General features: G+C 45.0%; 1 pseudogene; it reads right to left on the bottom strand.

Moving 5' to 3' along the window:
- Nucleotides 1–1,218: 1,218 nt before the first annotated feature.
- On the bottom strand, nt 1,219–10,533 carry LOC103652267 (SKP1-interacting partner 15-like; annotated as a pseudogene).

Genomic DNA, 10,533 nt, shown 5'->3' with positions numbered 1-10,533 from the left:
TAGGAGCACTAGAGATTGGAAGAGCCAGCCGTCAGTGGTGTTACGGTCTATGAGACTTGGACCACGAGGCACAACGCAGGAAGCTAGCACTGCTATAAGGGGCAACCAACAATAGGAAATTGGGAGCGTTAGGCGTGGGGTTTATGGTGTTAGGATCTGTTCTTTGCTATATAATATGGGCTAGGCAAAAAAATACGCTATGGGTCGATTTCAGATATCCAACGGATAACCCGCGGGTAGAAGGTAATATCCTAATCCGTGTCCGCCCCACTTCGGATCGGATTCGGATCTGACCCACGGGTCAAAACACGTATCCATACCCGGCTCTGTCGGATCGGATATCCGACGGATATCCAAATCCACCAGCTAGGGCGGGCAGGTGGCGAGGGCATGGACACATCGATGGTGGTGATCTGATGCGTGCATGGGGCAGGACCGCTGGAGCCCTGAGTGGCTGCGCCTCGTCCTTTGGCGGCGGCATGGCCCAATCATCAATTATTTTAGGATAACTCTAATAATACTATTACTAGATATATGTTTGTGCATTGCTACGAAATCAATATATCCATTTAGAAACATAGTTGTTTTATAAATTAACTTATTTGAAAGGAATCAAAGTTATATGATATGATTATTTTAGAATTTGTATGATTAGGAGAGCTGACACAATCAGATAAGGACATGAACACATATGAAATTTTACCAGTTATATTTATCAGTCATCCATGAAAATTTAAAATGTCAAAGATGTCATTTATAGAAAGCAAAAAAACAAGAAACTACCAATATACTCATTATCGGAAACTTCACACAAACAACATCATACCCCATACATCAACTTCCTTCTTCAACTCCACATTCACTTCCTGTCTGCCATGCTAGAATTAAGAAACACCTTCAGCACAAAGCACACAAAACAAATCAAGTAATCTAAGTCATTGGGTTAGTCATTAGTGTTTACCGGTACAACGAAAAATCGTGCCATTATGTTTGGTGACTTGCGCAGTAGGCATCACGACTGTCGCAACGCACGATCCAAAGAGCCTGTACAGTGGCCATACGCTGCAACGGCACACAAATTATTTGATCAAATATACAACATAAATTCTATACCAACAACCTCGCATAGTGGAACATCACATAATAAGTGGAAAACATCACATAATAAAAATTAGTGTTGCGGTTTAGATCAGGTAGGACATACGGTTGCTATTTGTACTAAAATAAGCTCTCTACATCATCATAGCCTGGAAGACCATCCACCCAGTCCCACTTGCCACTGCTCCCCATCTCATCTTCCTCCCACATTGCAAGCTTCCCGCGCACTCGCTTACCTGCGAACCACACCTTCCCATCGCCTCCGAAAACTTTGACCTTATTTGTTACCCCCGACAGCAGCGGCCGGTATGGCGCCTCCCTGCGAGGCAGCCTCGCATAGACCAGTGAAGCAGCGGTACATATTGGGCGGCATGCGCCCAACTTCCTCCCACTCCATGGTGGCCAGATCTAGGCGGAGTATTAAGACCGTGTGAAAGTTCCCTTTGACCCGGGAACAGGATCTGGATGTCGCCTAGAGGGGGGTGAATAGGCGAATAAAAATTATCACTTTATAACTTGAAATTCTTACTCTACTCGAAGACTTCGTACGCAGTGGAATGAGAAGATCCTTCGAGTAGGTTGCAGCGGAATCGGAGATCCTGTCTCAATATGTCCTGCACTTCAAATAAAGATTATACCACAGACAAGTGTTGAAGTGCAGATATAAAAGCGAGTAAGACAGAGAGTCAGGATATAATACAGAACAGAGCACACAGACGCATGGATTTATCCCGAGGTTCGGCCAAGCCTGAAATGTTTGCCTAGTCCTCGTTGGAGTTAGCCACACCTGGGCTTGGAGTCTATTTCAACTCCTTCCTCCGTTTGCTCAGATCTGTCAGTATGACAGATAGAGCCTTTCACTATTGAGTTGGGTTACAACAACACCGTGGCTGCTTACAAACTTCTCGGCAGCACCTCAGTAGAGTAACGATACGCTCAAGACCTTGCTCTAGCTCTTAGCAGCACTTCTCCTCTCTCTAAAGGCTTATAGCTGTGCCTTCTACACAAACTATAGAGTTACACACAAGAGGGAGAGTGAGAATTGATTCGAGTGATGTCTACACTTGTTGGCTGCGCTTATATTTTGCTTGAGGCGCCTAGGGGTCCCTTTTATAGGCACAAGGGGCCTAGGAGCCGTTGGAAGCAATCCAGGAAGGCAGATCTTGCCTTCTGTCGGGTGGCGCACCGGACAGTCCGGTGCACCACCGGACACTGTCCGGTGCCTGATTTCCTTCCATAAATGGAGCAGTCGACCGTTGCTGTCCTGGAGCCGTTGGCGCACCGGACACTGTCCGGTGCACACCGGACAGTCCGGTGCCCCATCTGACCGTTGGCTCGGCCACGCGTCACGCGCTGATTGCGCGGCCGACCGTTGGCCCAGCCGACCGTTGGCTCACCGGACAGTCCGGTGCACCACCGGACAGTCCGGTGAATTATAGTCGTACGTCGCCAGACTTCTCCCGAGAGCGGCCTGTTCACCGAAGTTCAACCTGGCGCACCGGACAGTCCGGTGTGCCAGACTGAGCTGAGTCTTGGCTGTACACAGCCAAGCCATTTGCACCTCTTTCCTTTTCTTCTTCCTTCTGTTTCTAGCACTTAGACAAGTATATTAGTACACAAAAACCAATGTACTAAGTCTAGAAACATACCTTCTCTTAAGTATTACATCTATAGCATTTCATATGCTTGATCTTTGATGTTGGACTCATAAATCATCAAGTCGGCTTGACTTGATCTAGATTGACATTTCTTTGCTCCAACATCCTGCAAAGGTCACATAGCACATCTCCAAACATAGGAACAACCCAAACTAAAGATCAAGATGAACTTAGCTCTTTTGGGCTGCTTCCAGTTCTGGTTTTGACACTTGTTCTCCTTCTAGTGACCTTGATCTTCTTCTTAGAGCTTGATCTTGAGCCTTATGACTTACACCACATAACTATAGATGTTACCTCATTGGTTGTAAGTCACGTCCTTATGTAGTGATCCTTGATGTGCCGTAGCTGTTCTCAACTCAATCACCCTTGACTTTGCAAGCCTTCTTCTTCACCCTTGGCTTTGGGTTCCTCAGCCTCCTTGACCTTCTCTCGTGCACTTGGTACCTCGAAGCTCTTCTTGCCTTCGTCCTTGGCTTGATCAGTTGTCTCCGAGCTACGCACCCGAGTATCACTTTTGCAATGTCCATCTTACTTGTGATGCCCATTATCTATCCATAATCCAGTTCTTGGACCATCACATTTGTTCACTTGTGTTGAACCCTGTAGGCTTTACCTTAAGCACCTGTTCAACACTTAGTACACTTGTTAGTCCTTTAATTGAGTTGTCATCCAAACACCAAAACTCACAAGAGAGCTTTCAATCTCCCCCTTTTTAGTGATTGATGGCAACACAATTAAAGCTTACATAAGAATAAGATTTTAAGCACAAATTTTGAATTCTAAGTTTATAGAATGCTCCCCCTAAATATGTGCTTACTTCAAAAACATAATTTTGGCCTCAGACGCCAAATTGCACATACTTAGGCAATTCGGAACATTTCTACACCTCAGCACTTTTTAGGATGCATTGTGTCAAGAATCAAACCATGATGCTATAACACACAAATGCACATAATCAGAGTTAAACACCATTCAAATTAGTGGATATATCACAGGAATATCAACCTACCACTATTCACCATTAAGATACCAATTTAAACTAAGATACCAATTTAAAGCAATCTTAAAGCACCTTTAGTCTTAAGGCATTCACCATTAAGATACCAATTTAAACTAAGATACCAATTTAAAGCAATCTTAAAGCACCTTTAGTCTTAAGGCATTCACCATTAAGATACCAATTCAAACTAAGATACCAATTTAAAGCAATCTTAAAGCACCTTTAGTCTTAAAGCACCATTAACCACATGACTATCTATTACTCTATAGAAGCCAAATAATTCATCGCAGCGGAAACACTAGTCCATGTGATGCAACACATATAATACTGCAAGAAGCATATGAATATCACACTGGCAAAGCTCAAACTAACACATCACCCCTTAGGATAAGCTTTCCTCTCAGGTTGAGATAAGCTTTAATGCACAAATTCTCCCCCTTTGACATCAAACACCAAAAACCATACTCAAGCAAGAACATAGGATGATGTCAAGGGACAGCAGGGTGTTTTAGGAGGAAAAACACACTATCAACACTCCCCCTTACTTATTGAACATATGCACCACCAACATTTAAGTAAGATACATATACGCAAAAAGATTAATACTTCCTTTTGAACCTTTACCATGTTGTAGTGCACTTCCCATCTTGAAAGTATTTAATCTCTCGAGAGCTTCTCCACACTTGTGCCTGATTCTTTATCCTAACCTTTTCTTGTTGCTAAGACACCAAACTTAGAATAAGTTATAGAATTGGGCACAAGAAGAAACTTCTATTCTAATGATTATCAAGAGATGTCAATTGAAGCAAACTATCACGGCTACCAATTGAAAGATACCAATTGCAAGATCATTTATTATCATAGCTCCATGATATTTAAGGATAGGCATAGAGTATCACCAAATATTATAGAGCATGAGCAATCTAGGGATATACAATTACTCATGACTTAAGATACCAATTACTTGACTTACAGAGGTACCCAAGTCCTGATTGCTCCATTTCATGCTCGTCTTCTTTTTCCACCTTGAGACTGTACAAGATTGCTCAAGAAACAGTTAGTCTTAAAAGACACAAGTTATGTGTGCTCCTCCTCAAGTTGTGCATCAAGTATTTGAATGACTTGCACTTTGCACATTCTAGCTTCCTCAGAACTAGAGGGGATCACAACATACCTTTGCCTTTTACCAGTATGGCCATGAGAGCACCAGTTATTACCACAAACCAACTGAAAGTTCCCTATTATTTATGCACTTCGTAGCTCGAGAGAATGCATTAGAGGCATTAGAGGCATAACACATAGTGCCACAATAGGGTCATCATATAAACTAAGCAATATGTCACATTTCACACAGGCTAATCATAAAACCATATAGCATAACTCACAACTGGATGCAGGTTTATTCACGAACACAACAAGAGTTAATCATGGAGGATATCTAAAATGATAAGTTACCCAAAGAATGATTAAGCAATGATAAGATACCAATTGAGAGCACCTAATCATGATTAAGCACGCATGGTTACGATCTTGGAAATCACTAATCATTGATTGAAAGATACTCAACACAGGCAATCAAGAGACATAACTACTCCAAGGACAGGTAACACACCGAGCAATACTGATTATCAACAAAGTACTTACGATACAAGGGTACCATCCTATGGAGAGCAAGTTGAAGAATCTCATCAAGGTCCTTTGTTTGATTCACCAATAATGATTAAGGACCTATACACCTTATTTCACTTGAGATGAACATGGGATTAGTGTCTCACAATAATTCAACCTTGGGTCAATAAACACCAAAACAATTAACAGCTTAGGCATAGAGTTTTAGATAACCGTCTTAAGCTCTCCCATGGTCTCCAGTCCATCTCAAGGCACCTGCATGGTCTAGTTAGCACAGTTTGGTACCCATCGCGGGATGGGTCCATAATGATCATCTAAATGTGCCTTTGGTACCCAAATTGCCTTTGTGCTAGTTCTAGGTGATCTCGTTATAGATCTAGCACAAGTGTATGATTTGGGTCTCCTACGCGAATAAAATTGAGACAAATTCACTTGCTTAGGAATCTTACCTTTATAACATACCTTGGATAGATGACCCTGCTCACCACACTTGTAGCAGAAGCGTCGCTCAACCTGACGTGACGCTTGCTGTTTGTCATTTTCCTTGGTGAGGGTCACCTTGGAGGATGCACATCCTTGATTCTTCATGACCGGACATGAAGTGATCGTGTGGTCCTGATTGTTGCATCCAAAACAACTCCTTGTCCCTTCATTCTTGTCTTGGTACGGACAAGACGCGATGAGGTGGCCTAACTTCTTGCACTTGAAGCACCTCCTTTTTTCTTTTCCCTTTTTGTACTTAAATGACATGGAGAGATGATCAGTGCAAACAACATGATTAATTGAATTTTTACCTTTTTCCTTGTTCATGTTTATTTCTTTATTTATTGCTTTGGGAACATCCTTCTCATGGAGTTTGACCCTTGCTGCGGTTTCTCCTTCCTCAAGCTTCTTCACCACGTGTTCGTAGATATCTTGCGGAGGTCGAGCAAGGCATCTTCTCCTTAATTGTCTTTGTTTCTTGTTCCCAAGCAATTTCCTTTTTGATCCTGCAACTTGTTTCTCAAACAAAGATTGGCCTTTCTTGGGGCGGTGGAGGTCAGCACATGATAATATTTTGACCAATTGATTACTAGTGCAAGAATGAGGTTCATATGAGTTTAAACTAGTAATTACTACCTCATGAGCAATATCGAGCATGATATGATCATCAACTAGTTTACTATGAGAGTATGACAACGTATCATACTTTTCACTAAGAGCAAGCTTTTCTAAATTCATTGTTTCTACTTGACTTCTAAGCATAGAATTTTCAGTTTTAAGTTGAGCAACATTAGATAGAGCGTCATCATTATTACTTTGCTCAATTGACATTGAATCATACCATTGGACCAAGACATCATGAGAGCACTTTAGCTCCTCATGTTCTTTGGTCATCTTTTCCAGGCTGTTGTTTGTTTTGATGAGAGTCTCCTCTAGCCTGAGAAGCGTCTCGCCTTGTTCCTTGTTCCTTCTCAATAACTTAACCAAGAGAGCTTTGTCCGCTTTGTTGAGATGGTTGTAGAAACGGCGAATCTCCTCTTCTTCCACATCATCGGTCTCATTTTCCCTGTCATTAATGTCAGTGGAAGCAATATAGGAAAATGTACCTTGTGATGATGAGGATTCATCCTCGCTATCATCCTCATATTCCTCCTCATCATGGCTTTCGTCTCCACCGTCATTGTTAGCAATAAAACATTTATCACTAGTGGAGAACAAACCTGTCGACGAGGTGGATTCATCGTTTGGGTGCCATCGTTCTTGTTCTTCTCCCTCTGAATGGTTAGTAATACAAGTAATATAGGGAGTAGGAGCATCACAGTTTGCCACAGAATATTTTTCTTTAATTCTATTCCATAAATCATGAGCATCAACAAATAGATCACTATCACTGCTCATGATGGCAAAATAAGCACTTCTAGAAAGAGAGTCAACTAAGATGTTGCAAGCATGGTGATTGAGAGATAAACATCTTAGTTCTTCATTAGAAGGATTTTTACTAAAATCAGAGGGAAAAATCTTTCTACTAAAGATCTATCTCAAATCAGGATCAATATTCATGAAAGCTTTGTAAATAGAGACAGACCAAGATTTGTAATTAGAACCATCGCCTAAACGAAGTTCTACAGTTACCTCTTGTGACGACATCGTTATCTCCGGACGGCTAAGCTCACACTGGAGAGGCCTAGCTCTGATACCAATTGAAAGTTCCCTTTGACCCGGGAACAGGATCTGGATGTCGCCTAGAGGGGGGTGAATAGGCGAATAAAAATTATCACTTTATAACTTGAAATTCTTACTCTACTCGAAGACTTCGTACGCAGTGGAATGAGAAGATCCTTCGAGTAGGTTGCAGCGGAATCGGAGATCCTGTCTCAATATGTCCTGCACTTCATATAAAGATTATACCACAGACAAGTGTTGAAGTGCAGATATAAAAGCGAGTAAGACAGAGAGTCAGGATATAATACAGAACAGAGCACACAGACGCATGGATTTATCCCGAGGTTCGGCCAAGCCTGAAATGCTTGCCTAGTCCTCGTTGGAGTTAGCCACACCTGGGCTTGGAGTCTATTTCAACTCCTTCCTCCGTTTGCTCAGATCTATCAGTATGACAGATAGAGCCTTTCACTATTGAGTTGGGTTACAACAACACCGTGGCTGCTTACAAACTTCTCGGCAGCACCTCGGTAGAGTAACGATACGCTCAAGACCTTGCTCTAGCTCTTAGCAGCACTTCTCCTCTCTCTAAAGGCTTATAGCTGTGCCTTCTACACAAACTATAGAGTTACACACAAGAGGGAGAGTGAGAATTGATTCGAGTGATGTCTACACTTGTTGTCTGCGCTTATATTTCGCTTGAGGCGCCTAGGGGTCCCTTTTATAGGCACAAGGGGCCTAGGAGCCGTTGGAAGCAATTCAGGAAGGCAGATCTTGCCTTCTGTCGGGTGGCGCACCAGACAGTCCGGTGCACCATTGGACACTGTCCGGTGCCTGATTTCCTTCCATAAATGGAGCAGTCGACCGTTGCTGTCCTGGAGCCGTTGGCGCACCGGACACTGTCCGGTGCACACCGGACAGTCCGGTGCCCCATCTGACCGTTGGCTCGGCCACGCGTCACGCGCTGATTGCGCGGCCGACCGTTGGCCCAGCCGACCGTTGGCTCACCGGACAGTCCGGTGCACCACCAGACAGTCCGGTGAATTATAGCCGTACGTCGCCAGACTTCTCCCGAGAGCGGCCTGTTCACCGGAGTTCAACCTGGCGCACCGGACACTGTCCGGTGTACCACCGGACAGTCCGGTGTGCCAGACTGAGCTGAGTCTTGGCTGTACACAGCCAAGCCATTTGCACCTCTTTCCTTTTCTTCTTCCTTCTGTTTCTAGCACTTAGACAAGTATATTAGTACACAAAAACCAATGTACTAAGTCTAGAAACATACCTTCTCTTAAGTATTACTCCCTCCGTTTCTTTTTATTTGTCGCTGGATAGTGCAATTTTACACTATCCAGCGACAAATAAAAAGAAACGGAGGAAGTACATCTATAGCATTTCATATGCTTGAGCTTTGATGTTGGACTCATAAATCATCAAGTCGGCTTGACTTGATCTAGATTGACATTTCTTTGCTCCAACATCCTGCAAAGGTCACATAGCACATCTCCAAACATAGGAACAACCCAAACTAAAGATCAAGATGAACTTAGCTCTTTTGGGCTGCTTCCAGTTCTGGTTTTGACACTTGTTCTCCTTCTAGTGACCTTGATCTTCTTCTTAGAGCTTGATCTTGAGCCTTATGACTTACACCACATAACTGTAGATGTTACCTCATTGGTTGTAAGTCACGTCCTTATGTAGTGATCCTTGATGTGCCGTAGCTGTTCTCAACTCAATCACCCTTGACTTTGCAAGCCTTCTTCTTCACCCTTGGCTTTGGGTTCCTCAGCCTCCTTGACCTTCTCCCGTGCACTTGGTACCTCGAAGCTCTTCTTGCCTCCGTCCTTGGCTTGATCAGTTGTCTCCGAGCTACGCACCCGAGTATCACTTTTGCAATGTCCATCTTACTTGTGATGCCCATTATCTATCCATAATCCAGTTCTTGGACCATCACATTTGTTCACTTGTGTTGAACCCTGTAGGCTTTACCTTAAGCACCTGTTCAACACTTAGTACACTTGTTAGTCCTTTAATTGAGTTGTCATCCAAACACCAAAACTCACAAGAGAGCTTTCACCGTGGAGCACGACGCATCCACGGCGAAGGAGGACAAGAGCCCGCCGATCATAAGGACCCGCCGGCTGCCGGCCCCAGCCAGGAGCTGGGGACGCTTGAGGACCTCGAAGACGTCTCCCCACGCCGCTCGCTCCACGGGCGCCCAGCCCCGTGAGCATGGCAAACGGACAGGAAAAGAGCTTCCACTAGCTGCGCCACGGCGTGTCGACGTCGCAGAGCGCGAAGACGGCGTCGGGGGCCAGTATGGGGCTCCGCGGCTTGGACGGCAGAGAGAGGGGATGCTTCATCCACTTGGCGGATCCGGAGGGGGTGTAGGATAGCGCGGCGAGCTCGGTGAGGACGAGCACCATGCCAGCGGGGCCAACGAGGGTGGTGCCGTGGCGCGCCCAGGCGAATCCGAGCTGGGGCAAGAGGGCCACGTCGACAACCTCAACCTCAAGAACGCCGGCCTGGCGGGGACGCTCCCGCCGTCGCTCCCCTCGCTTGTGGCGCTGCACGACCTCAGCCTTCAGGGGAACAGCCTCTCTGGCGCGCTCCTGTCCTTTCGAGGCATGGCGTCCCTCCAGCGGCAAAAATGGCGGATGCGAAAATCCTGGCGTTCGCGGGCGGGCGGGGTAGGGAGGTGGGGGCAGTCTACACTCCTATCTTAATAGTTAGTAGAGATTAACTCTACTGCCATGAGGCCCTCACACCAAGACTACGGCCCCACCGCACACTGTGACCCCACATGACAATTATCTGTGCCCCAATGACCAGTCAAACCCAAGAGTCCACGGCCACGCACCGACTCTCGGAGACGAAAGTCTTGAGCCATCCCATCCGTCCACTCATCCTACCAACAGCGCGGATCCCTCCTCTCCTGACGCCGGCCAGATCCGCCCGCCACTCGGGAAAAAATTTCCCGTCTTCTCCACTCCACCAGTCCACCTGCAT

Source organism: Zea mays, chromosome 3 (assembly GCF_902167145.1).
Source record: "Zea mays cultivar B73 chromosome 3, Zm-B73-REFERENCE-NAM-5.0, whole genome shotgun sequence".
Classification (NCBI taxonomy): Eukaryota; Viridiplantae; Streptophyta; class Magnoliopsida; order Poales; family Poaceae; genus Zea; species Zea mays.
The sequence above is the reverse complement of the archived record's forward strand: the minus strand, read 5'-3'. Positions and strand labels throughout refer to the sequence as shown.